Consider the following 27,828-nt stretch of genomic DNA (forward strand, 5'->3'; position numbering starts at 1 on the left):
TGGGTGGCAGTTAGAAGGGGGGGTAGAGGGAAGAGTGCCAGGGAGGCTAGTCCTGATCTGGCACACCCCAATAAGTTTGCAAAGTTGGCAGATGAGGGCAGTGACGGTACAGGGGTAGCACTGCTGCAGCAAGGCATGTCCCCTGAAAGCCGGAGGAGTGTCAGCTCCAGTAAAGAGGGAAATAGGAGAGTAGGGCAGGCTAGGCAGGTGCTGGTAGTGGGGGACTCAATTATTAGGGGAACAGATAGGGCAATGTGTCACAAAGACAGGGATCGTCGAACAGTGTGTTGACAGATTATTGGGAGGAGCTGGTGAGGACCCAGCGGTCATGGTGCACATTGGCACAAATGACAAAGTTAAAGGTAGGTGGAAGGTCCTTAAAGATGATTTCAGGGAATTAGGCTGCAAGCTGGAAGCAAGGACCTCCAAGGTGGTAGTCTCTGAAATACTACCGGTACCACGTGCCACGCCAGAGAGGCAACGGGAGATTAGGGAGATAAATAAGTGGCTCAAGAACTGGTGTAGGAAGGAGGGATTTGGGTTCCTAGAGAACTGGGCCGACTTCTCAGATGGCTACAGACTCTACGCTAGGGACCGGCTTCACCTTAATGGGGAGGGTGCAGCTGTGCTGGGGGAGAAAATGGCTAGAAGGTTGGAGGAGTGTTTAAACTAGGGATTGGGGGGGAGGGTATTCATTTTATAGGTGGAAGAAGGTGGAAGAAAGAGTTTCCAGTTTGTCAGGGAGCGCTTCCAGGTGATTCATTACTTACTCCTATAATAAAGATAACGAAAAAATTTGTGGAATCTTGAAAAAACACTGGTATATGTTAAAACAAGATCCCTTGCTACGAAATGTATTAGCACAAGTCCCCAATATGACATTTAGAAGGGGAAAAACAATAAGGAACAATGTAGCTCCCAGCCGATTGAAAAACTTCATGAAAATCCACAATTGCTCAAAAAAGGTGAATAAACCTGGAGTATATAAATGCAACCAGAAAAAATGTCAGTGCTGCTATAATATAGCAGATAAACAACAACACATAGTTTCCAAGAGTACAGGTGAAATATTTCAGATAGAACAACATTTGACATGTACAAGCGACTTTGTTATATATGTTATAAATTGTGATTGTGGCCTCCAGTATGTGGGGAGGACCACGCAAATGGTCCGAACCCGACTGAATGGCCACAGACACAATGCCAGAGTCGGTCTCCTTATCCATAGTCTATCAAGACACCTTTTGCTAACACATAAAAAAGAATTCAATGTTACTTTGACACCGATTGAACAGATCCCTAGAGATGTTTCCAATAGGATACAACAGTTAAATAAAAAGGAGGCCTTCTGAATATACAGATTGAGGACTCTGTACCCAGACGGCCTCAATGATAAATTAGAGAACATATAAATACCGCTAAATTTTTGGGGGTTAAAAATCGAAGTCTGCAAACCTCATAAATGAGGTAGAGGGAGAAAAGCTAAAGAGAATAAAATGAAAAATTAAGTACCCAGAGACTATAACTGCGAGTGGCTCAATGGAGTAAATATGCAAATATTGTAGATATGGGGAATCTAAATGTATGAGTTCCAATCCCGGCAGATACTGGTTTGTACATTGGTGATAAATTTGTTATACCTTAGAACTGGGAGAAATATTTTTCCCTTATCGGTGATGTAGTAGATAAGATAAAAAATTGAGTTCTTAATATTGATGACATCGTTATATTCTAGAATCGGGAAAAATATTTTTCCCTTATCAGTGAAGTAGAAAATAGGATAGTAAATGGAGTCATATGACAAATAATTGTATTCATTTTATAGAAAAAAATTTTATTGAATAGGAAAAAACAATATATAGTGGTGTTTTTTTTTGTTTTGTTTTTGTTTTTTGTTTTTTTGTTTGTTCCCCCCTCCCCCCTTTCTAAATCTATATAGAGTTCACTTTTAGTTAACTGCTTAATACCTTTTAGAAGTGCACATGTGTTTTAAATTGATGAAAATTGATTGAGGGGTTGGATTAGCTCCTCCTCCTCTTTTTATGCTATATAAATGTGTTCTTTAAAGACAATTATGATTTTACCTGATGAAGGCTAATGTTATGTATAGCCGAAACGCGTTGTTTGTATAAAAATAAACTGGATTATTCCTGAAAGATTTGGAGTAAGTAATGAATCACCTGGAAGCACTCCCTGACAAACTGGAAACTCTTTCTTGCACTTTCTGACGAGTCTCCTGCAAAGGAGCTCGTTTTACCTGTTTTTGAGCTGCAGGCCAGCAGATCCAGACAACTACTCCACTCCCTAAAGACAGGATTATATGCTGGATAACAAGACACCACAAAGGTGAGAGCAATTTTTAATTCTAATTCGGTATTGTTAAAATACTACACTAAGATCTGCGCCCCCCTTTCTTTTCTCCTTTTCCTTTTTTTTATTCATCCATTTTATAGGTGGGGAAGATAGTGCAGATAGTGACCTGGGCACAAATAAAGAAATTGGGGGTGGGGTTAGAGCAGTCAATAAAGTAAGAAGGAATAGAGGTACAGAGAGATACATAAAATGCATGTACACTAATGCCAGAAGCCTCACCAACAAAATGGAGGAATTAGAATTAATTTTGTTGGAAAATAATTATGACATGGTAGGGATATCTGAGACGTGGCTGGACGAGAGCCATGACTGGGCAGTTAATTTACAGGTCTACAGTCTGTTCAGAAATGACCGTACAAACAAGCGAGGGGGGGGTGTTTATATGTAAAATCATCCTTAAAACCTGTCTTGCGGGTGGATATATGTGAATCTAATGAAAATGTAGAGTCCCTGTGGGTGGAGATAAGGGGAGGGGGAAAAAATAATAAATTACTGATAGGGGTTTGTTATAAGTCTCCAAAAATAATGGAAGTAGCGGAGAATATCCTCGTACAGCAAATAGATGAAGCAGCGACTCAAGGAGAAGTCATTATTATGGGAGACTTCAACTACCCTGAAATACATTGGGGGACAGAAACATGTAGTTCAAGCAAAGGTAATAGGTTTTTGACAACTATGAGAGACAATTACCTTTCACAACTGGTTCAGGACCCAACAAGAAGGGGGGCACTGCTAGACCTAATATTAACCAATAGGCCAGACCGCATATCAAATATACGAGTTGGGGGTCACTTGGGTAATAGTGATCACAAAATAATACGTTTTCATGTAACCTTTGATAAGATGTGTAGTAGAGGGGTTACAAGGACACTAAACTTCAGGAAGGCTAATTTCCAACGGTTAAGAGATGATCTTAGTGCAATAAACTGGGACGATATCCTGAGACATAAAGCTACACAAAACAAATGGGAGACATTTATTAACATCCTGAATAGTGCCTGTGCACAATATATACCCTTTGGGTATAAACATGCTAGAAATAGGAGGAAACCACTATGGCTAAATAGAGCTGTAAGGGGCACAATAAGTGACAAAAAGAAAGCATTTAGAGAACTAAAGCAAGTAGGTAGTGATGAGGCATTAAATAAATATAGACAATTAAATAAATTATGTAAAAAACAAATCAAGGCAGCAAAGATTGAGGCAGAGAGAATCATTGCCAGAGAAAGTAAAAATAACCCCAAAATATTCTTAAAATACATAAATAGTAAAAAACTAAAAAATGATAGTGTTGGCCCCCTTAAAAATAGTCTGGGTGAAATGGTGGATGAGGATGAGGAAAAAGCCAATATGCTAAATGATTTTTTTTCAACCATATTTACACAAGAAAATCGCATGACAGAAAACATGATTAGTGATAACAAAAATTCTCCATTAAATTTCAGTTGCTTAACCCAGCAGGAAGTACGGCGGCGTCTAAAAATCACTAAAGTTGACAAATCCCCGGGCCCAGATGGGATACACCCGCGAGTACTGCAGAAATTAAGTAACGTCATAGATAGACCATTATTTTTAATCTTTAAAGATTCCATAATAACATGGTCTGTACCACAGGACTGGCGTATAGCAAATGTGGTGCCAATATTCAAAAAGGGGACAAAAACCGAACTTGGAAATTATAGGCCGGTAAGCTTAACCTCTACTGTTGGTAAAATCCTGGAGGGTTTCCTAAGAGATGCTATACTAGAGTATCTGAAGAAGTATAACCTCATGACCCAATATCAACATGGGTTTACGAGGGACCGTTCCTGTCAAACTAATCTGATCAGTTTTTATCAGGAGGTAAGTTCGGGACTGGACCAAGGAAATGCAGTGGATGTTGTGTATATGGACTTTTCAAAAGCTTTTGATACGGTTCCACACAAAAGGTTAATACATAAAATGAGAACAATGGGGATAGGGGAAAAAATATGTATGTGGGTTAATAATTGGCTCAGTGATAGGAAACAAAGGGTGGTTATTAATGGAAAACACTCAGACTGGGTCTCAGTTAACAGTGGGGTACCACAGGGGTCAGTATTGGGCCCACTTCTTTTTAACATATTTATTAATGACCTTGTAGGGGACATACAGAGTAATATTTCAATATTTGCAGATGACACTAAACTCTGCAGGGTAATCAATACAGAGGAGGACAATTTTATATTACAGGAGGATCTATGTAAACTAGAAGCTTGGGCTGATAAATCGCAAATGAGCTTTAATGGGGATAAATTTAAGTTAATGCACTTGGGCAGAGAAAATAAAATGTATAATTATATGCTTAATTGTAAAACACTGGGCAAAACAGTAACTGAAAAAGACCTGGGTGTATTGGTGGACGACAAGCTCACGTTTAGTGGCCAGTGTCAGGCAGCTGCTGCAAAGGCAAATAAAATAATGGGATGCATTAAAAGAGGCATAGATGCTCATGAGGAGAACATAATTTTACATCTATACAAGTCATTAGTGCGACCACACTTAGAATACTGTGTACAGTTCTGGTCTCCGGTGTATAAGAAAGACATAGCTGAACTAGAGCGGGTGCAGAGAAGAGTGACCAAGGTTATTAGAGGACTGGGGGGTCTGCAATACCAAGACAGGTTATTACACTTGGGGTTATTTACTGTGGAAAAAAGAAGGCTTAGGGGTGATCTTATTACTATGTACAAGTATATGAGGAGAAGGTACAAAGACCTTTCTACTGATCTTCTTCCTCTCAGGCCTGAGACGAGGACAAGGGGGCATCTTCTACGTCTGGAGGAAAGAAGGTTTAATCATAATCACAGACGGGGATTCTTTACTGTAAGAGCAGTGAGACTATGGAACTCTCTGCCGCATGATGTTGTAATGAGTGATTCACTGTTAAAATTTAAGAAGGGCATGGATGCCTTTCTTGAAAAGTATAATATTACAGGTTATATATACTAGATTCCTTGATAGGGCGTTGATCCAGGGAACTAGTCTGATTGTCGTATGGAGTCGGGAAGGAATTTTTTTCCCCAATGTGGAGCTTAGTGTTTGCCACATGTTTTTTTTTTGCCTTCCTCTGGATCAACATGTTAGGCTATGGGTTGAACTAGATGGACTTAGTCTTCCTTCAACCTTAAAAACTATGTTACTATGTTACATTTTATTGTTTGTAAACCTCAGTCAGTGATTTGATTAATTTAGTGGACTTTTTGAGTTTTTTAGTTCCTCACTCAGTGAATTTTTGCTGTGGTTTTGAGCTTGTGGGACAGTGTGGCATGGAGTAATGGTGACTTAGACTTGCAACATGGGTGCTGAGAGGCAGTGGGTTGCCCACCCTGCTGGTGCATTCATGCTGTGGGGGTGGTTGGCACCCGGTGCCACACCTGTAATGCTATAATAAGTTAGGGACCCATTGAGAGGTTTGCTGTTGCATGGCAGTCAGCTTCACACTACAGTCTGATCAGGTTATTAAATTAAGAACCTCATGTTCAGCTTTGTAAATTTTTGCTCAGCGGCATTAGATCAGCATATGGTTTTTGGATGTGCAGTCCACGTTTTTTTTTTCTACAGTTCTTGCACTTCTATAAATTTACATGTGTGACACGAACCGGCGCCTGGGAAACAGCGGTACAGTTAGTGCTGTTCCAGAGTACCGGGTGCTTAAGGCATCTGTCAACATTGTCCCCTGCGTGTGATGCAATCAGCACCAGCAGGGGACAATGTTGAGAATAGTATTCTGCCTCCGCTGTGTCCAGAAAGTGTAAAAATAAGAATAAAATAAAAATATCCTTATACTCACCTGTCCGAAGTTTAAAAAATTCAGTGCCCCACGCTATAATCCATCTGACCGACAGGAGACCAAACATGCTCAGGAGCAGGGCAGAATGACACTACTTGTGTAAGTGTCTCTAGTACATGTAAAAAAAACATACTGGAAACACTGATGTGTGAAAGAACCATAATATGGTGCCATTGATAGCAAGGAATTAGCTAGCAGGATAAATGAGTTGTGTTATTGGCAAGGAAAGAGGAAAAGGTAATTTTTGTGACCCTGACTTATTTTTTTCTTGTTTTCCCACCTGGTAAAGATTTTTAAATAAGTGTATAGCGAAAGAATGAACAACTGACTTAAAATAATTAGAAGATGATAATACTGGATGCTTCACAGACACTCTTCTTTATGTCTTTTTCTGACCTTCTTAAATACATGACATTGATGCCGACCAATATTATTTTATTTATATTACTAAATAATCACAAGGTGCTGTATTTTCATAAACAAAATGAAAACTTTACAGGCTGATATCTCTATTATGTTCTACTTTTGATCATTCGCAGCAGAAAAATCAGCATAGTTCATCATGAGCAGTATATGCTAAAGATTTGGTTGCTAGGTGACTGGTAACTGAGAAGTCAGAGAACATATAAATAAACCTTTTTCCTCTTCGTACTGCAAAAGCCGTGCTTTTAGCTTGTGTTTTTTAACTATCTAATGATATGCTAATTAAAGTAAGAAACTGTGAAAATATGGCATTCCATTTCCATCTGATTAGATACTGTATTTTCCAACTTAAATACAGATTTCTGACTTAATGCTTCATCAAAACATTTATTTGCTAATATAATGTATACCTCAATGTAACACGCTCTCATTTAAACACTCACATAGTCTGTTTATGACTATGTGAATGTATTTATCTATCATTTTTAAAGGGCACTCATACACTGAAGCACTGAGTCAGGCAAATGACTTTCATACTATGAGCAATTTCGCAAATAGCCAGAGAATAGAGATGAGTAAATATACACTGCTCAAAAAAATAAAGGGAACACTCAAATAACACATCCTAGATCTGAATGAATGAAATATTCTCATTGAATACTTTGTTCTGTACAAAGTTGAATGTGCTGACAACAAAATCACACAAAAATCATCAATGGAAATCAAATGTATTAACCAATGGAGGCCTGGATTTGGAGTCACCCCCAAAATGAAAGTGGAAAAACACACTACATGCTGATCCAACTTTGATGTAATGTCCTTAAAACAAGTCAAAATAAGGCTCAGTATTGTGTGTGGCCTCCACGTGCATGTATGACCTCCCTACAACGCCTGGGCATGCTCCTGATGAGGTTGCGGATGATGAACCCGTGCTGAACTGGCAATCCGGTGAAGTACTCCGGTGGGGTCAGGACAGCCATAGGACTTGCCTGGTTCCGGTTCGCCCGACTCGTCCACCACCTACCCCAGCTAATTTACCTGGTCTACTGGCTCCTTACTGGTCCTACGCGGATGTCTTCAGTAAAAAGGAAGCAGAGACATTGCCACCTCATAGACCATATGACTGCCCGATCGACCTGGTACCTTGCGCCACTCCACCCCGTGGGCGTATTTACCCATTGTCGGCGGCCGAAACCCGGGCCATGTCTGAGTACATTGAGGAAACTCTGGCTAGGGGATTCATCCGGAAGTCTACCTCCCCGGCTGGTGCCGGATTCTTCTTTGACAAGAAGAAGGATGGCTCGCTTCGCCCCTGTATTGATTATAGAGTACTCAATCTGATCACGGTAGAAAACAAATATCCCCTACCGCTCATCTCCGAGTTGTTTGATCGCTTTAAGGGCACAAGGATGTTTTCCAAGCTGGATCTACGTGGAGCGTATAACCTGGTCCGAATCCGTCAAGGAGACGAGTGGAAGACGGCATTCAATACCCGGGATGGTCACTATGAATACCGTGTGATGCCCTTCGGTCTCTGCAATGCTCCCGCTGTCTTCCAAGAATTGGTCAACGACATCTTCCGTGATCTTTTTTACTCCTGTGTGGTATACCTGGACGATATTTTGGTCTTCTCTCCGGATCTTCCCACACACTGGAAGGATGTTCGTCAGGTTCTGCTTAGGCTCAGGCAGAACCACCTCTATGCTATATACGAGAAGTGCCTCTTCGAGCAGACCTCTCTTCCATTCCTAGGCTACTTTATCTCCCAGACAGGCTTACGAATGGATCCTGAGAAGCTCTCTGCGGTCCTAAAGTGGCCCCGTCCGGACGGGTTGAAGGCGATTCAGCGATTCCTGGGCTTCGCCAACTACTATTGTCTCTTCATTCCGCACTTCTCTTCCCGGACTGCTCCCATATCTGTGCTCACCTGTAAGGGATCAAATCCTAAGGTATGGTCTCCCGAAGCTGAGGAGGCCTTCCTCTCCTTAAAGCAAGCCTTCTCCTCCGCCCCGATACTGCACCGTCCGGACTGCAACACAAAATTCTACCTGGAGGTTGATGCTTCCTCCTCCGGAGCCGGAGCGGTGCTCACCCAAAAGTCTTCATCCGGGAGAATGGTAATCTGTGGCTTCTTCTTCAAACTCTTCTCTGCTTCGACTTCGTCATGCATTTACGCCCGGCGGACAAGAATGTCAAAGCCGACACCTTGTCCCGATCCTTCCTGTCTTCCGATCAAGAGGAGGAGCCTATGCACATCATCGACCCCTCCAAGGTGATGAAGGTGGCTCCCTTGGATCACCCGGTAAGACGTTTGTAGCAGTACCAGACCGTGAGAAGGTTCTTCGCTGGGGTCATTCATCTAAACTAGCTGGCCATGCTGGCCAAAAGAAGACCTTCCTGCTTATCACCCGGCATTACTGGTGGCCTACCCTGCGCAAGGATGTGGTAGACTTCGTCTCAGCCTGTTCGTCCTGTGCCCGCAACAAAGTTCGCAGACATCTACCTGCCGGTCATCTCTTGCCTCTTCATGTACCTGATGCCCCATGGCAACACATTGGTATGGACTTTATTACAGATCTCCCTGTCTCTGCCGGTTGTACAGTCATTTGGGTGGTTGCTGACCGCTTTTCTAAAATGGCCCACTTCATCCCTTTGCCTTGTCTCCCATCTGCATCAGAGCTAGCTAAGGATTTCTTCCTTCACATCTTCCGTCTCCATGGCCTACCCCTCCACATCGTGTCAGATCGAGGGGTTCAGTTCACCTCACGTTTCTGGACAGCTACCTGTAAGCTGCTGGATGTCACCCTGGATTTCTCCTCCGCTTACCATCCACAGTCCAACGGTCAAGTGGAGCGGATCAACCAGATCCTTACCTGCTACCTCCGGCACTTTGTTAATGCTCACCATACTGATTGGGTGGATCTCTTGCCATGGGTCAAGTTCTCCTACAAAATAACCATGAAAGCGAATCATCTTCCAAGTCTCCGTTCTTTATAGTCTATGGTCAACATCCCCGGATTCCGTTTCCCATCTCCGCTTCAGTGGACAACCCTGCCGTGGAGTCTCTGGTCAGCGAGTTTTCCACCATTTGGGAGAGTGCTAGGTCCGCACTTCTTCGGTCCTCCGAGCGGATGAAGAGACATGCTGACAAGAGACATCTGGATCCGCCTCAATTCCGTCCGGGAGACAAGGTTTGGCTCTCCTCCAAACACGTTCGGCTCAAAATACCTTCCTACAAGTTGGGCCCTCGGTTCATCGGTCCTTTTGAAGTCCTTAAACAGATCAATCCAGTGGCCTACAAACTAAAACTTCCAGCCACCTTATGGATTCCCAACTCCTTCCACATATCTCTCCTCAAACCTGTTGTCTTTAATTCTTTTTCCTACAATCCAGGTTCCTCCCCTGCTCCGGTTTCCGCTGAGGACATTTTTGAGCTAGAGAATATTCTGGCCACCAAAAGGGTAAGGGGGAAAACCTTTTTTCTGGTGGATTGGAAGGGGTTTGGCCCAGAGGAGAGAACTTGGGAACCCAGGTAGAACATCCATGCCCCGCTTCTCCTAGAAATTTTTTAACTGGCCTAAAAAAGAGGGGGCGTAAAGGGGTGGGGTACTGTAGCATCGGCGTCTCAGCCCCCTGCCAGGCAGAGACGCCGTCCCTCTCACCTCCCCACTCCCCGTGCGGCGTCCTCCCGCGCTCCTCTTCCTGCTGTTGCCGGCGCGCGCAGCTTCCCGGGCACTGTGCTTAGGGCGTGCGCGCTCCCTCGCTCTTAAAGGGGCTGCGTGCGCCATCCTAAGGAGTCCCCAGCCAATAGCCGGAGGATCTCCCATATATAAGGCACCTCCTCCAAAATGGAGGTGCCCGAGCAATAGTTGTTGCACAAGTATTCTTACCTCTGCTTCAACCCTCAGGTCCAGTTGCCAGACTGACTACTGTTCCAGTCCCCCAGCCTGACTACTCTCCAGCCCGACAGTCTGTCTTTCATTCAACCCACCAGTCTGTCTATGGGCAAGCCCACCTGCTTACCAGGAAGCACCTGCCAGTTACCTGCCTGCTACCTGCCGTGCCTGCTAGCCTGCTCACCTGGGAGCACTCGCCTGTTACCTGCCTGTTACCTGCTAGCCTATCTGGAGGCTCTGTTGTCACTTGCCGTGTCCACCTGCCTGCTAACCAAGAGACTTCAGCCTGCTTGGCCGTCACTTGCCGTGACCACCTGATAGCCTACCTGGAGGCTCCTGCCGTCACTTGCCTTGACCACCTCATTGCCTACCTGGAGGCTCCTGCCATCACTTGCCGTGACCACCAGTCTGTTAACCTAGAGACTTCAGCCTGCTCCGCTGTCACGAGCCGTGACCACCTGTCAGCTAACTCAGAGACTTCTGCCTGCTTGCTGTGCTCACCCGCTATACCGGTCAGTCCTAGTCTTCTGACCCGTGGGAGCCACCTGCTCTCTTACAAGGTCGTCCCGAGAGTAGCACCTGGTCCCACTGCTTGGTCCCTCCCTGGTCACGGAGTCGTTAGCCGCCGTATGACCAGGGTCGGTCTGAGTTGATACTTAGTTACGCCCCTCTGGGTCCCTCCTTGCACCACGGCACAGAGGTTCCACCGCCCGGATCCGTAACAACTACTCTCCACCCCATCTGCTCCTCACGGTCACCTGGCTAGTCCTCGTTACAACTTCTTATTACTGCCCCAAATACAGAGATCCCCAGGCATCTCATGCTCTGCCAGGACTTCTGGCTCTGATGAATCCGTGGATGGCTCTCCGCATGAGAGCACAGGGTCACGGAGCAACTGGTTACATCATGACATCGTGTCCTTTTGCTCACTTGTTCATAACCCTGTCTAAACTCCTGGGATTTCATCATGAGTGGCTTGCATCAGAAGATGCAGAGAGGACAGGATGGGTGGCAGTGAGGAGCGAAGGGGCTAGAGAAGGAAGCAGTTAGATGAGTATAAGAATTTGTTTTTATTTTTTATATATTATGTCTTGAAAGAGCCCAGAGCATATTGAGAGACATAAAATTTGTGAAAAATAACTGATCTCTTCCAGTGCTACTAAGCAAGTGTTTTATAGCTTGTGAGTGGAAAGTGGAATGAGAATAGAATGATATGAGAACGTGAAATCTCTAGTTTGAGTCAATCGCTTCATGTTGCAAAGCAACAATGCTAACCGCTCAGCTGCCGGGCAATAATAATATTACTAAATAATATTAGTATTTTCTATAATAGTATATATTTTCTTTCAAGCTGAATTATATAATAGCTATGGAATTCACTTACATAATGTCAAACTTGTTATCCAGCAGCTGTCATGTGAATATTACATAATGTTTAAATCAAAATTGTTTTTCCAAAATGTTTCCGTATTTTTTAAAAAAGTTGATAATGATTTTCCTAAAATCTGAAATCTTGCAATTTTTACACTGGCCTCTAAGCTTAATATATGAATCACCTTTTACTTTCTATTCTGTAATGATCACTTTTTGGTAGTTATCTCATTATCATTATAGGCAAGATAATGACAAATATGGCTGGTGGGACCCATCAACTGTTCAGAGAAGTTGGGCCAGATGTGGTTTTCATATACGAATTGCAACAAAAAAAACATATTTTCAACATGGTAACAAGGCCATGTGACTCAGCTATGCATGAAAACAAAGCAACTAGGGTGCAGAAAAATGGTAGCAGGTGCTCTGAACTCCTAAGTCAAAATATAAAAATATTGAGCTGTAACTCAATGTAGTTTGCACATCGAAGAGTTGAAAAGTGGTACAATAATGAGTGTCTGCAGACAGCAGTGAAAGATGGTGGATGTTCCTTACAAGTTTTTGGCTATATTTCAGCAAATAGAGTTGAGGATTTAGCCACCATTAATGGTGTCTTCAATGTTGAGAAATACAGGCAAATACTTATCCACTTTGCAATACCATCAGGGAGGTGTCTGATTGGCTACAAATTTATTCTGCAGCATGACAAATACCCCAAACATATAGACAATGTCATTAAGAACTGTCTTCAGTATAAAAAAAAATATATATTGTAAGGGAAGTGATGATATGGCCCCCAGAGAGCCGTGATCTCAACATCATTGTGTCTCTCTGAGATTACATGAGAAGTCTGAAATATTTGTGCAAAGCTACAGCCAGAGAAAATTTGGGGTTAGTTCTCCAATATAGATCAACTTCATTACCAAATTTCTTCAAAAACTGTGTGCAAGTGTACTTAGAAGAATTAATGCTTTGATGCTGTTATGAAGGCAAAGGGTTGTCACCCCAAATATGACTTTGATTTTGATTTTGTTCATTCACTTTGCATTTTTGTTAATTGAAGTACAAGTATTAACACTTCTATTTTGGAAGCATTCTTATTGTACAGCATTTTCTCTACACCTGCCTAAAACGTTTGCACAGTATTGTATGCTGTGGTCATATTGATATTACTAAGGCTATGATTGTGTTAAAGAGCACGAAATTAGTTGGAAATAGTCCTTGGAGCCTCAGAGTCTTGTACACCCTTTCAGAGTTATAAAGTACTTTCAATTCGGTGAAAATGTTTGTGAAAATTTGGGCAAGGCAGGCAAATTAAAATTTCAAAACAAAAATGGCCCACTTGGTTCATTAATTTTGGACAAAATCAAACATGTTTTTTATTTTTTGTCTTTACATTTTTTTCAACTTTTTACAGCAAAAAGTTACATGTTTTACTAAATTGTGAAAACATTTAGGGAAAAAGATACATTTATGCAAAATTGTGGCAATTTTTTTTTTTTAAAAAAAGATGCAATTGATAAATTGCCTGAAAACATTTTAAAGAAAATAGGCGAACATATACATTTTTTTAAAATATAAATGAACTCCTTCACCCACAGCCATTTTTTTTTCATATTAGTTTATTCCTCCCCTTTTTCAAGACCCAGAACTTTTTTCTTTTTGTGTTTCAATAGCCGTATGAGGGCTTGCTTTTTGCAGAACAAATTGTACTTTTCAATGAATTTCATAAATTTTATCATGTGATGCACTGGAAAGCAGGGAAAACAATCTGAGTGCGTAAAAAAAGTGCAATTTCACAGTAATTTTTTTTTTTATTTACCATGTTAACTATACAGTAAAACTGACCTGCCAATATGATTCTCCTGGTCAGTAAAATTACGCAGATGCCAAAAATGTATATATATTTTTTTTACTAAAGAGGTGAAAAACAATTTGAAATTTGAAAAATAATTTTTTGCTTGTTTCACTATTTTCCCAAACCTATAGCGCTTTCAATTTTCAGGATATGGGGTTATGTGAGGGCTAATTATTTATAGCCTAAGCTGACATTTTTACTGATATCATTTTGTGGTAGATACCATGGTTTGATCACCTATTATTACATTTTATTGCGTGACGTGATCCCTTTTACATTTTTTTAAGCAAAATTATGTTAACTAAGTACCCTGTCAGGATCGACACTGGTGGGATCACACAATATCCCACCGCTGCCATCAATTTGTCAGGGACGACACAGGCGGGATCATACAATGTCCCACTGCTGCCGTCAATTTGTCAGGTTCGACAGGGATTCGAAACACAGACGATCCAGATTACTCACTAAGTAGTTATCAGCAAGCGAGCAGTGAGCGTATGGCGTACACACCTCCGAATTCCAATGCATGGAATATGTTTATAAGCCCAAGTACGATCACTGCCAGCTTCACAATAACCCAATTAACATTGTTTATGAAAAAAATATACAAAAGGTTTTACAAAGGGGGACAATACAATATATATACTGTTACAAAATGAAAAGGATTAATAGAAGAACTTACTAGACAGAGCACAGAGACAATTCAGTTTTGCTGGATGGGAGGAGCTCCGATGGACCGTTAGCGAATGGGACCCGTGCTTACAAATATGTATCTCCCGTCATGAGTGTGGACCCATCTTCAGCTGGATCTTTTACGCCGAAGGGTGGCCCTGCCCACACACTCCCCTGTGATGACCTCACACGGACTGGGCTCCACCCTTCATGTTTTTATTAAAATCTGTTACTTCTGCGATAACTTCTCGCTGATTGATCGCATTTTTTTTATTATGAATTTAGCTTTCTTTAGAGATGAGAAATTACATAACCGCCATTGGCTATCTCTGCCCTCTGGTGTTACAGCTCACCCGTAGGGCCCTCAGATAAGAAAAAATATGCATATCGTTCCTTAGCTAACCCCGCCGCTAAAAATATCTGTACCATCATAATTGGAGCTATAGAAACTCCGATATTCTATATTTCATTTCAGTGCCTGCGAGACAGCAGATTGAACATGTGCAAATTGGGATGCCCTGGGGGTGAGATAGAATTCCTTTGGATCTTAGGAGCTGTATCCTCTTTACCCAGGTGTCTATTCATCACCCATGTCTCTCTATTTGATATGTTAATTAGACTGGACAATTGGGATGGTGGCTCCTTTTGTACTGCTATTTGCATAGATGCCACTACTTTAGAGCATAAGCTTTTGCTCTGGTGACAAATAGTATAGGGGAGGGTGAAAGGGGGGCTTGGAGGGTGAGAGAGAACCTCAGCATTTTCTATGGCATACCCTATATTATTTTCTTGCAATATTGCTGTTTGTTTATTTACTGCAGGATATTTGCTTATTGTGTTTTTATCTTGAGATTTGTTTGCTTATTGGCCAATGTGAACATGTGCTTACACGCTGCATGCAAACCAATTTATATTCCAGTTTATCGCTTTTGAATTTTGTTTGAGCTTTTTTGCATCCTGTGCAAATAAAGGTGTGGCTTCTCTTTCCTTTGAGCTGTAAATGACATTCATGTAGTTCCCTATGGCTGCATGTCCACTAGCCACAGTGCATAGGGTTTGTAAAAATTAGCCCTATGGGCTGGGTCATGGTTGACACAGGAAGCCACCATCCCAAGGGCCTCCAATCACAAATAGTAGTTAGGCTGGAGTAGGAATACTGTCCTGGTTTGACCACTGCACAATGTGCATAGGGTGTGTAAAAATTAACCATATGGGCTGAATCTTGGTTGGCGAAGGTAGGAAACAGGTTTTTATGGGAAGGGGGTTACGTTAACAGCAGTAGCATGAATCTGCATTTTTGGTTAATTTAGGTAGGCTTGCTGTCATCTGGAGGGATTGCAAACTGTGGAGATATCCAGTCCTTTTTGAATTTAATCAGAGTAAGTCTGTCTGCATTTTCCGTGGATAGGCGTGTGCGCCTATCAGTGATGATTGCACCAGCGAAACTGAAAACACGCTCTGACACCATACTAGCAGCCGGGCAGGCCAGCATCTCCAAGGCATGTATGAAGAGGTCGGGCCAAGTGTTCATCTTAGACACCAAATAATTAAAGGGAACTGAAGCATCAGAAAGGACGCACGTACAGTCACTTAAGTACCCCTTGACCATGTTCTGCAACTTATCCCTCCTTGGCATTGTTACAGGCACAGATAGCCCTTGCTGTTGTGCTGGTTTTTGGAAAATTGCCCAATTTGTGCATATTTTCCTCCACCTCTGTTGGAGCTGATGTTCGTGTCTCTCCCCATTATCCCTTGGTGTTGAAAAGAGCTGGCACCTCTGCCACCAGCATTCTCTGAGGGTGATGTTTTCAGCAACTGATCTACAACGGCCCTCTTGAATGATTCCATTGCAAACTCTTTGGTGACTCAAAAAGGAGAGAAGGAAATTACTCCTTGTATCGTGGATCGAGAAAGGTGGCCAGACAGTATAGGTTGTTGGATAAAATGTGTATCACGCGAGGGTCTTGCCACAGACACTTACACATGAACTGTGCCATGTGGGCCAACCTGCAAAAAGGCAAATGTTCTGTGTCCCCAACAGTAGAAACAGTACCCATCTCACCTCACGCTGACTCACCTCCTCCTCCTCCATCACCTCCTCCTCTCCAGCCCACCCAAGCTGGACAGACATGAAGCTTGGTTTGGGTGTCCCCTATGTAGCATTACGAGTCTCCTTTGTAGCACAGAAAAACAAGTCCTCTCCCTCCTCATCCTCCTCATCTTCCTCCTCATTACCCAATGTTGCCTCAGAATATTGGCTGGGCTGGGTAGTATCACCCATAGGGAAATCTGGCTCCATACCAACATGCTGGGCATTCAAATCTTCCTCTTTGAGATTATGCAGTGATTGTTTCATGAGAATCAGCAGCGGGATGGTTACGCTTATAATAGCCTGATCACTGCTCACGAAGTTGGTGCAGTACTAAAAGTTCTCAAGAACCTCACAAATGTCAGCGATCCAAACCCACTCGACAGTTGTTACGTGTGGTGGCTGATTCTCAGTCTGACGGGCATGTTGAAGCTAGTATTCAGCTACTGCCCTCTGCTGTTCACTAATCCTCACCAATATATGATAGGTTGAGTTCCACCATGTGGGCAGGTCGCAAATTAGTCGGTGACTGGGCAAATTCAAGCGCTTTTTCAGTGCTTCAAGAACAGCAAAAGCGGTAGAGGAATGGCAGAAATGGGCGCTAATATGGCACACTTTCTTAAGTAGGTAAGGCAAGTCACGGTAAGATTTCTGAAATTTCTGAACAACTAAGTTCAGCACGTGAGCCATGCATGGCACGTATATCAGCTTGCCGACCTTTAAAGCTGCCACCAGGTTACGTCCATTATCACAGACGACCAGTCTGGGTTGGAGTTGCAGCGGGGAGAGCCACTGATCGGTCTGTTGTTTTAAAGCTTGCCACAGCTCTGCTGAAGTGTGTGCTTTCTGACCTAAACAAATCAGCTTCAGCAGAGCGTGTTGCTGCTTTGCCAATGCGCTGCTGCACAGATCCCAGCTTGGCAGTGATGGGGAGGGTAATTCAGCAGAGGATGAGGAGCAGGAGGAGGGGAGAGAGGAAGTGGAATATGAAGAGGCGGAAACCCTGAAAGAAGTTGGGCCCGCTATTCTTGGCGTGGGTAGAATGTGTGATGTTCCAGTTTGTGCCTTTGTCGCAATCTCCACCAGGTTCACCCAGTGTGCCATGACAGAAATGTATCGTCCCTGTTCACAACAACTTGTCCAGGTGTCTGTTGTTAGGTGGACCTTCCCGGTTATTGCATTGGTGAGAGCAAGGTTCAGAATGTTTAACACGTGCTTGAGTAACGCAGGGACGGCACACCGGGCAAAATAGTGGTGGCTGGGAAACCTGTGTCGTGGGGAAGCCACAGCCAAGAGATCACGGAAAGACTATGTTCCCACAAGCCTAAATGGCAACTGCTCAACAGCTAGGAATTTGGCAATGTGCGAGTTTAGTATTTGTGCCTGTGGGTGCATGTCTGGGTATTTACGCTTTCTTTCCAAGCTCCCAGGCACGAATAATTGAACGGTTTACTGGGACAAGTAAGTTAATGTGGTTAATGTTTGTTGTATGTGAGCCACCACAGCTTGTGGGCAGGAGGCATGAGTGCCTGCTTCCTGAACAGTAGATTCTGAAGGACATAGCCCAGGCGACATGGCATTGGTTTGACTCACAGATGCAGATTTGGTACCCTGGTGTTCCGCCCACCTAACGGGGTGCTTGGCTGCCATGTGGTTTCGCATACTGGTGGTGATCAGGTTGCCTCTGCCCTTGCCTCTGCTCAACTTGGTAAGCTACAGACTACAATGTTTTTCTCTGAAGGACTTTCAGAAAAAAAAATCCACACAGCAGCTGAACGCCCCTTGCCCTGACTTGGCGCTCAGCGAGGGTGCTCTTGGAACAGCTGACTAAGTTCTCAGTCTGGGCAAAACATGACCCCTTGGTGCCTGTGTTGGTGCTACATATCTATCTTCCTCTGTGTTGATGTCATGGCTATGCATGCCAACGGTCCAGATCAGATCAGTGGACTCATCATCGATCGCTTCGTCTTCCATCTCATCCTCCTTCCCAGGTGACATTGTAGGCTGACCTGATGGCAACTGTGTCTCATCATGAGCCTCCACCTCTGGAGACAGTAAATGACATTCCTCCAAGTGGCTTTCTTCTGGTCGTAGGTCCTCAAATACTTGAGCATCAACGCACGCCACCTCCTCTTGTCCCTCTTCAATGCTGCACGGTGATAGGCCAGAGCCAACCAAAGGATATGTACCAAACAGATCCTCGAAGTGGCAAGCTTGTGGTCATATGTCTACTGTGACTGATAATGGTGGGAGGAAGGAGAACCAGCTTCAAGATTGGATGGGCCAGCCTTCCGTGTATTGACAGTAGACTGTGTGGTCATGGAAGATTTGTTGCTGCTTGGCAAAAGTGAAGAGGCCTTGCCTGCTATCAAAGTCAGAATCTGCTCTCACTTTTCTGGCTTCCACACACGTTTACGTTCAAGACCGGGAAATCCACATCCACGTCCCTTAACAACAGGTTTTTTGGCATTTTTGGTTTTGTTGACAGATTTTCAGATGTTGATGGCAAAAGCCAAGCTAGATGTCACAGCCAAAAGAGTGGGTAAAATGGCCTGGTGCGTGCTTGGCAGCAGGCAGTAAGAAATGTTTGGACTACTGCTTTGCGTAGGGCATTAAACGCCTTTTTAAATGGACTAATGTGGACAGAAAGCAGGCTGTCACCCCAAAAAAAGCAGGGAAAATGGGCTGGTGCGTGGTTTGTAGCAGGCAGTAGGAAATGTTTGGACTACTGCTTTGCATAGTGCACTAAACGCCTTTTTAAGTGGACTAACGTGGACAGTAAGCAGGCTGTCACCCCAAAAGCAGTGGGGAAAATGGACTGGTGCGTGCTTGGTAGCAGGCAGTAGGAAATATTTAGTCTACAGCTTTGCGTTGGGCACTAACCACCTTTTTAAGTGGACTAATGTGGACAGCAGAAGCTATGCTCTGACCCCTAAAACGGGGAAAATAGACTGGTGCTTTTAAAAAAAAGCGCAGCACAAAATGCTACTAATCTGTGTGCTGGAAAAATATTGATTTGCCTCTGACAAGAGCTGTTTTAAGATGAACACTGGAAGAACACTTTAACCTCTCCCTACCTAATACACAATCTCTCCGTTCTTGTACTTTGATTTAGTTGTGTATCTTCAGCTCTGAAAAGAGCTATTTTTTGGTGGTATTATGGAGCTAGAGAGCTGCTTCTTTAAACTGTCCCTGCTCGAGCATCTCTCCCTCCCTACTCTACACTGAACTAGTATACACTGCAGGTAGCACTTAAAAGGGCTTTTGGTTTATCAAGAGGCCTAAACACTCTCCCTAGCAGCTCAGCGATCTCTCCCTATGCTTGTAGAACATAGGCTCCGGACGCAATGTGCACCAAATGGTGGCAGCAGGGCTTAAAGAAACCCTTTGACGCTGGGCGGCCAGCCAATCACAGTAATGCCACAACCAAGATGTCTGCGGCATTACTGTGATTGGTTAAGAAGCCCAGCATGTTTAGTGGCTGCAAAGGAGGTGCCAAAACTGCAGGGTGGGACATCCGACTATAGCGAAGCGAGTACACAAATACTCGCAGTAACCAGAATACCATACTATCTGTGCAAATAGCGAATAGTAACAAATACACTCGCTCATCACTACTTCCGCCTCCACGAGCCTAAAAGGATACATTTCAAGTGCAAGCAGCTGCCTAGAAATCTGGCAGTTTACTCTTGCGGCCTATGGGTGGGTGGGTGTATGGCTGGTTGCATACTTGCACTTGCATTCTAAGTAACAGAAAACTAAGCAGATGGTGGCCTCTATTAGTGTTGAGCCACCCTCGTAGTGTTCGAGTTCGGTTCGGTTCGTCGAACACCCGTGTGTTCGCCGAACTGTTCGTCGAACTGTTCGTCGAACACCGTCGAACACCGCTAAAACCAATGGCAGGCAAACAAAAACACATAGAAACACATAGAAAACACCTTCAAAGGTGTCCAAAAGCTGACAAACTGCTCAGAAGACATAACTAACACATGGAAAAGTGACAAGTACATATAGTCATGCGAAAAGAAAATAGGTGGAGGAGTAAAAGAAGGGGGAGACACAGATATAGGCATGTCATGCCCTTCTAAAACCCAAAAAGTGAGATGCCGACACGGCCAGTCCGTTCCTGCCCGTGCGACCTCCGTGTCGCCGGGTTTGGGCCAGAGCCGCGGTGGACCCTGACGGCCAGCCCCCCTCTGCCAATACTGGTGCCTGTCCGCTGGTGGGTCGAGCGAGCCCCCCTGTGATGGAGGCAGGTCTAAGATTTTTAATTTAAATTGTCTCTCTAATTTGAATGAATACACTTTAAATCCTTTTACAAGGATCTATTGGAGGGCAAGTCTCATGCCAGCAGCCACATAATTCCAGCTCCAGTAGCGTCCACTAAAGCTGCTGCAGTTAAAAAGCTTTTATAAGGATCGAGCTCGGCGGTGCACCGCAAGGCGTCCTACTGCCAGTCCCAGCCCCTATGCCTTGGGGTGCCTCCTGATGCTCTTCACTGAGTATCCCGGGGTCCCGAAGCATTTCCTTTGAAAAAATTAAGTGTCCAAACTACAGGTGGTGTAGCTTGCTTAACAGCTGGGATAATCCGCTGACTAGCAGACACTGCTACTAGGCACAAAGTATTTCCTGGATTAGACGCAGTTAAAAATTTGTAATTAGATACTCTCGTTGGATGCTGAGAAAGCATTCCATAGAGTCTCCTGGCACGCCATATATTATTCTCTTAAAAAGCTTGGGGTAGGGGTCTAGGGGACCCTTTTATAGCCAAAATCATGGCCCTGTATCGCAATACCTCACCTAGGCTGAAGATAAATGGAACTGTAGCACCCCGAGGGCTCGGTTGCTACAGAGGTATTGCACCTCACCAAGAGGTGTGATATCTCACTCTCAGGTAAGGATGGAGTGTGGATTAGGACCCCGACACCTGCATGCATTACACCACATTGCCGTAGGGTAGGGCGACCAATAGGCCCCTGAGATGGGCACGACAGTCCCTGTCCCTGGCTGGAGTGGGGGGAGGGAACACTGAGGAAGGGGAACCCTGTAGTGCAGGAGCAGGGAGGAAGCAGTTCCTGGGTGCATTGAGAAGGGAGTATAAAAGGTGGGCACCATCTTAGTTCAGTGCAGAGAAGTCTGAGCAGAAGTGACAGGGAGCAGGGGCTCTGCATGAGCTCTGCTCCGGAGGCAAGCCTAGTAACAGAGGCCCAGGCCTGGAAGAGGGAGAAGGAAGGAAGAGGAGCGGAGAAGGCTCCAGGAACGAGGAATGAAGGGATCCCAGGGGTGTGGACGGGCGAGTCGCCACCGCACGCCCGAATCCACCTGCGTGGAGGGGTTAGGCCAAACGGGGAGACCGGTCCCCGAAACTAGTGGAGGCGGGAAACGACCCTCAGCTAGAAATCGGAGGCTGTGACATTTTATGTGGTGCAGCCCCTCGCTACACCCGCTAGGAAGGCACCACATAGGGTCAGGGAAACTGGCGCCAAGTTTACCAAGAGGAGGCCCGAGGCAACCGGACAGAAGCGTTGGTAAGAAAGGCCAGACAAAGGACACACAAAGGGGGTCCTGTGAAGCGCTCCAAAGTTATCTGGGAGTTGTATAAGCCCCTCACCTGGTGAGCACAGTACGACGTGGGCAGCCGTTACCTGCAGAAGTGGTCTGGATAATAAGAACTGTGAGTAAAGGCCCTGGACTGCATCACTGACTCCGTGTCGTTTCTGCTGCTGCACTGCACCATCACCCCCATCCTCCGCATACACTGCCCTGAGGCTATACTCCTCCCATGGGGAGTTATACTACGCTCTGCTGCACCCACAACACCCGCCTCAGCGGTCTGCCCGGCAGCGGCGGTTCACTCTGACCGCAATCCACAGGTGGCGTAGTCGGACATTTAAACATCAAAACCACATAAATAGTGCCGCCACTGGTTTGACCACCCTGAGTCGCGGAACCGGGTCACCGCCACGAAGACTACAACCACCAGCATCCACCAAAAAGGGTCTGGTTCCGGGTGTCCCAAGGCCCAGGGGGTGCGTCAGAACATTTTCACCACCATTCATAATCACCAATGGGACAAGGCAGGTATGTCCTCTGTCCCCTCTCTTATACATCCTAGTGACTGAGCACCTGCTCTCATCAATTCGCCATAACCCCAATATTAGGTGGATTGTGGTGGGAGGCACCGAGTACAAGTGCTCTGCATTTGCTAATGATGTCCTAGTATATATCACTCAATCACATATATCCATCCCTGCTGTTATGGCTGAAATAGATCACTTTGTTACATGGTCAAATTTTAAAATCAATGCAGCGAAGTCTGAGGCCCTCAATGTCTCCCTCCCCAAATCCATACAGGATTCCATTGAGTCCAACTTTCCCTTTGCCTGGCCCTCACAGGGTATCAAATACTTAGGAATTCCTTTTCATAGAGACCTCTAGCGTCTATGTTATCTTAATTTTGGGCCCTTTATTGAACAACTCCATACAGATCATGGTTGGCAAGTTAGAACTGTAAGATTCACTACGTGAACCACTGGTGTTTTGTGGAAAAGCATATGTACACTGTGTTCCAAATTATTATGCAAAAAGTGTTTAGGAGTGATAAGGTAAGAATTTGTTTGTTTGTCAGTTAAACTCATTGATGGTGATGTGTGTCAGGGCTCTTTATATCACTGTAAGCAATTGCAGACACCTGTGCTAATTAGTTTGGCAGGTGTGTCCAATGAAAGGCAAGACTATTTATGAAGGCTGTCCCACATTATTAAGCAGCCTACATTTTCAGCCAAAATGGGAAAGAAAAAGGATAAGTCGGCTGCTGAGAAGCAACAAATTGTGGAGTGTTTAGGTCAAGGCATGACTACAATCAACAAATGTGCGATGATCAGGATGAAGTGTCTTGGCAATCAAGAAGTATGTAGCTGATTCACGGTACACATGTGTGCGTGCTTATAAGGGCAAATTGAGGACTCTTTCCTACAGGCAATTATGTCAGGTTAAAAGAGCAGCGGCAAAAAAGCCTTGTCATAGCAGCAGACAAGTTTTTGAAGCTGCTGGTGCCTCCAACGTCCCCCGAACAACAAGATGCAGGGTCTTTCAGAGGTTTGCAGCTGTTCGTAAGCCATCCTGTCGACCTCCTCTATCCACTGCACACAAGCAGAAATGGCTCCAGTGGGCCAAACAATACATGAAGACTGACTTCAAAACTGTTTTGTTCACGGATGAGTGCCGTGCAACGCTCGATGGTCCAGATGGATGGAGTGGAGGATGGCTGGTTGATGGACACCCCACGCAAACATGGCTACAGCGCCAACAAGGAGGAGGTGGAGTAATGTTTTGGGTTGGAATCGTGGGGAGAGAGATTGTCGGCCCCTTTAGGATCCCTGAAGGGGTAAAGATGAACTCCATAATGTATGTGGAGTTTGTCAAACAGCACTTCCTGCCATGGTTCAAGAAGAACCGTGTATTCCACAGCAAGATGATTTTCATGCATGATAATGCACCGTCTCATGCTGCACAATACACATCTGCATCTTTGGCTGATATGGGCATAAAAGGGGACAAACTTATGGTGTGACCCCCATGCTCCCCTGACCTTTACCCCATTCAGAACCTCTGGAGCATCATCAAAAGGAGTGTCTATGATGGCGGGAGGCAGTTCACATCTAAGCAACAGCTCTGGGAGGGTATTCTGTCCTCATGCAAAACAATTGAAGCAGAAACCATCCAAAACCTGACAAATTCAATGGACGAGAGAGTTCAGAAGCTCCTTTCGAACTAGGGGTCCTATGTGCAAATGTAACATCACCTAGAATAAAGTTTTGAGTTGAAACCTGTTTGATTTCAGTTTCTAATAACCTGCTAATGCTTATAATTTCAAAAATGACCATTTTTTTGGTCTTTATTAAAATGAAAAGGTTGATCGAAGAGTGTGGGGGATCTAAGAGTGTGGCAACCCAGTAGTCAGGATTACTTCGAATTCGGAGAATCTGAGGGTCATGTTGCAGGTAGTGCAGCAAGAATGCACTCATGTGTCTTGCGCATCTAGGAGCCCCAAAATTATTTTCCGTGCAAGATGCAGCTAAAAATTATTATTAATTTTAAATCTTGTGGAGCTTAGTATAGATGGCCTAATAGAATCAGTACTGCACACTGCTACAAAGCCCAAATTATTTTCCAGCCAAGATACGGATAAACATGATTAGTAATTTTAAATCTGGTGGAGCTTAGTATACATGGCCTAATAGAATCAGTACTGCACACTGCTACAAAGCACAAATTATTTTACAGCCAAGATACAGATAAACATGATTAGTAATTTTAAATCTGGTGGAGCTTAGTATAGATGGCCTAATAGAATCAGTACTGCACACTGCTACAAAGCCCAAATTATTTTCCAGCCAAGATACAGATAAACATGATTAGTAATTTGAAAGCTTAAAACGGTTGGTGAGGTGCTTTTAACAAATCATCAAGCTTTTACTCTCCCCAGGATGACACAGAGGTAGAAAAGTCGTTTCGGATCCATGATTTGTTCATCTTTATGAACGTGAGTCTGTCTACATTATCAGTGGAGAGCCGCGTGCGCTTATCTGTCAGCACACCACCAGCAGCGCTGAACACATGTTCAGACAGAACGCTGGCTGCAGGGCATGACAAGATCTCCAAGGCTTAAATGGCGAGCTCCGGCCATTTATCCAGATTGGAAGCCCAAAAAGAGGAAGGGTCCAGTGACACAGTCGTGGCTTCAATGTTTACTTGGAGATACTCCTGTACCATCGTCTCTAGGCATTGACTATGTGTCAGACTTCTTGTCTCCTGTGGCCTTGCAAAGGATGGGCAAAAAAAGTGGTGAAATGATTCCCCAAAATTGATGTTACCAGCAGATACTATGTTTCTGTTACGGTTTGAGTGCTGAACACTCGACGGTCCCACGGTTGGCAAGTTGGAACTGTGAGATTTACTACGTGCACCACTGGTGTTTTGTGGAAAAGCACATGTAAGATTCTGCAACAGTCTCTGCTGATACTCCTGCATGCGTGCATCCCTTTCTATGGCAGGAATAATTTCTGCAAATTTACTTTTGTACCGGGGATCTAACAGTGTGGCAACCCAGTAGTCAGGATTATTTCTAATTCTCACAATTCGAGGTTCATCTTGCAGGTAGTGCAGCAAGAAGGCACTCATGTGTGTTGCGCATCCAGGAGCACCAAGTCCCTTTTGTGTTGGTGGCGAGGTAACAATCATGCTTCCTTCCTCTGTCCTCTCCCCCAAACCTCGCACAACAGAAATGTGATCAAGGTCTCCCTCATCTGATGAGTCTTCCATCAGTTCGCCCTCCACTTCTTCCTGGGCTCCAACACCTTCCTCACTAGTTTGGCTGCTACCATGCGCCCTGGTAAAACCATCTCCCCCACCCTCACATGCCTGTCGCCTTGGTGCTTCCGACCGTCTGGACCTTGCAGATGTTAGCCCTTCCGCATACAACTCCTCCTCCTCTACTTCCTCCACCTCCTCTTGTGCCACCACCTGACTCCGAATTCTGTTTAACATGTGCTCCAGCATGTAAATCACCGGAATAGTCATGCTGATAATGGCATCGTCAGCATTAAACATCTTCGTCGCCATTTCAAAACTGTGCAGAAGGGTGCATAGGTCCCTGATCTGAGACCACTCCTCCAGCTTGATTTGCCCCACCTCTGGAACTCGTTGGCCCAGGCTATACGTCAGAACGTATTGCACCAGGGCTTGTCGGTGCTGCCACAGTCGCTGCAACATGTGCAGAGTTGAATTCCACCGGGTAGGCACATCGCATTTTAGTCGGTGAAGTGGCAGGCCCAACGACTTCTGTAGAGATGTAAGTCGCTGAGCTGCGGGACGCGAATGGCGGAAGTGAGCACACAGCGACCGTGCCCTCTGCAGAAGGCCATCTATTCCGGGATAGTGGGCTAAAAATTGTTGGACAACCAGGTTCAACACGTGAGCCATACAAGGCACGTGTGTGACATTGCCCCGGCGAAGGGCCGCACCCAGGTTTGCAGCATTGTCGCACGCGGCCTTCCCTGGTTTCAGGTCCAGTGGAGACAACCATTCATGAAATTGGTTCTCCAGAGCTGACCACAACTCCTCAGCTGTGTGACTCCCATTTCCCAGACATTTCAAAGTAAAAACCGCCTGATGACTTTGAGCCCTGCTGCCAGCATAGTAAAGAGGTGTGCAGTTAGAAAGCTTGTGGCATGACCAGACAGGCTTTGAGTGAAGGTGGAGGACCGCGAGGAGGTTGAGGAGGCAGAAGCAGTGGAGGAACTTTGAGATAAAGAGGATTGACGCACAACTCGTGGGGATGGCAAGACTTGGACAGCAACCCCTTGTCCTGCTGTCACCATAGTTACCCAGTGCTCAGTCAGCGACATGTAACGCCCCTGTCCATGCCTACTCGTCCAAGTGTCTGTGGTGAAATGCACCCTGTCACACACAGAGTTTCTCAAAGAAGGGGTGATATTGTGTGCGACATGCTGGTGGAGTGCAGGTGCACCTTTCTTTGAGAAGTAGTCCTGACGGGGCATCTGGTACTGGGGCACTGCGACGGACATAAGGTCTCGAAAATCCTCTGTGTCCACCTGGCGGAAAGGAAGCATTTCTGTAGCCAAGAGCTTGCAGATGGTGAAATTCAACCTCTTAGCTTTCTCATGGCTAGGAGGAAATGGTCTTTTACTTGTCCACATCTGAGGGACCGAGGGCTGGCTGTTGTGCTTAGACGGGGTTGAGAAGGGTATCCCCGGCAAACTGCCGGTCTGTGAGGAAGATGCAGGCGGACATGTTAGGTTGCCTTGATCCAAAGGTGGTGCTTTAGATGTCAGACAGCGCTCAACACCAGCTGGTGTTTCGACCTCCAAAGAAAATGATGACCTGCCAATCACGCTGGCTGTTGCGGGTAAAGAGGTGGCAGGTCTGCGTCCCAAAACAGGTGTGACTGCTGTACCCCCAGTCACAGAGGATGAAGAGGCTGCGGATGCACAAGATGTGGCAGACAGTGGTTGGCCCGGCTGGCTAGGCCACATTGTAGCACAGTGAGCTTCCCACTGCAACTTATGCTTCATGTCCATGTGCCGGTTCGTGCATGAAATACTCAAACTATGTATTTTTTGGCCTCTACTTAGCTTTTGCTGACAAATGTTCCAGATAACACGAGTTGGGTCATCTTTATCGATCTGAAAAAATACCCAGACTATGCAAGGCTTAGCACCCATGCGACCTGAAGAGCCACCACGACTTGTGGTCAGAGGCAGAGTTGTGTTTGAGGATGCAGCTGTTGACGTGCTTCCAGTACTAGGTCTCT

The sequence above is a fragment of the Phyllobates terribilis genome, unplaced genomic scaffold (assembly GCF_046119375.1).
Source record: "Phyllobates terribilis strain yellow unplaced genomic scaffold, ASM4611937v1 Scaffold_11__3_contigs__length_659146591, whole genome shotgun sequence".
NCBI classification, from domain to species: Eukaryota; Metazoa; Chordata; class Amphibia; order Anura; family Dendrobatidae; genus Phyllobates; species Phyllobates terribilis.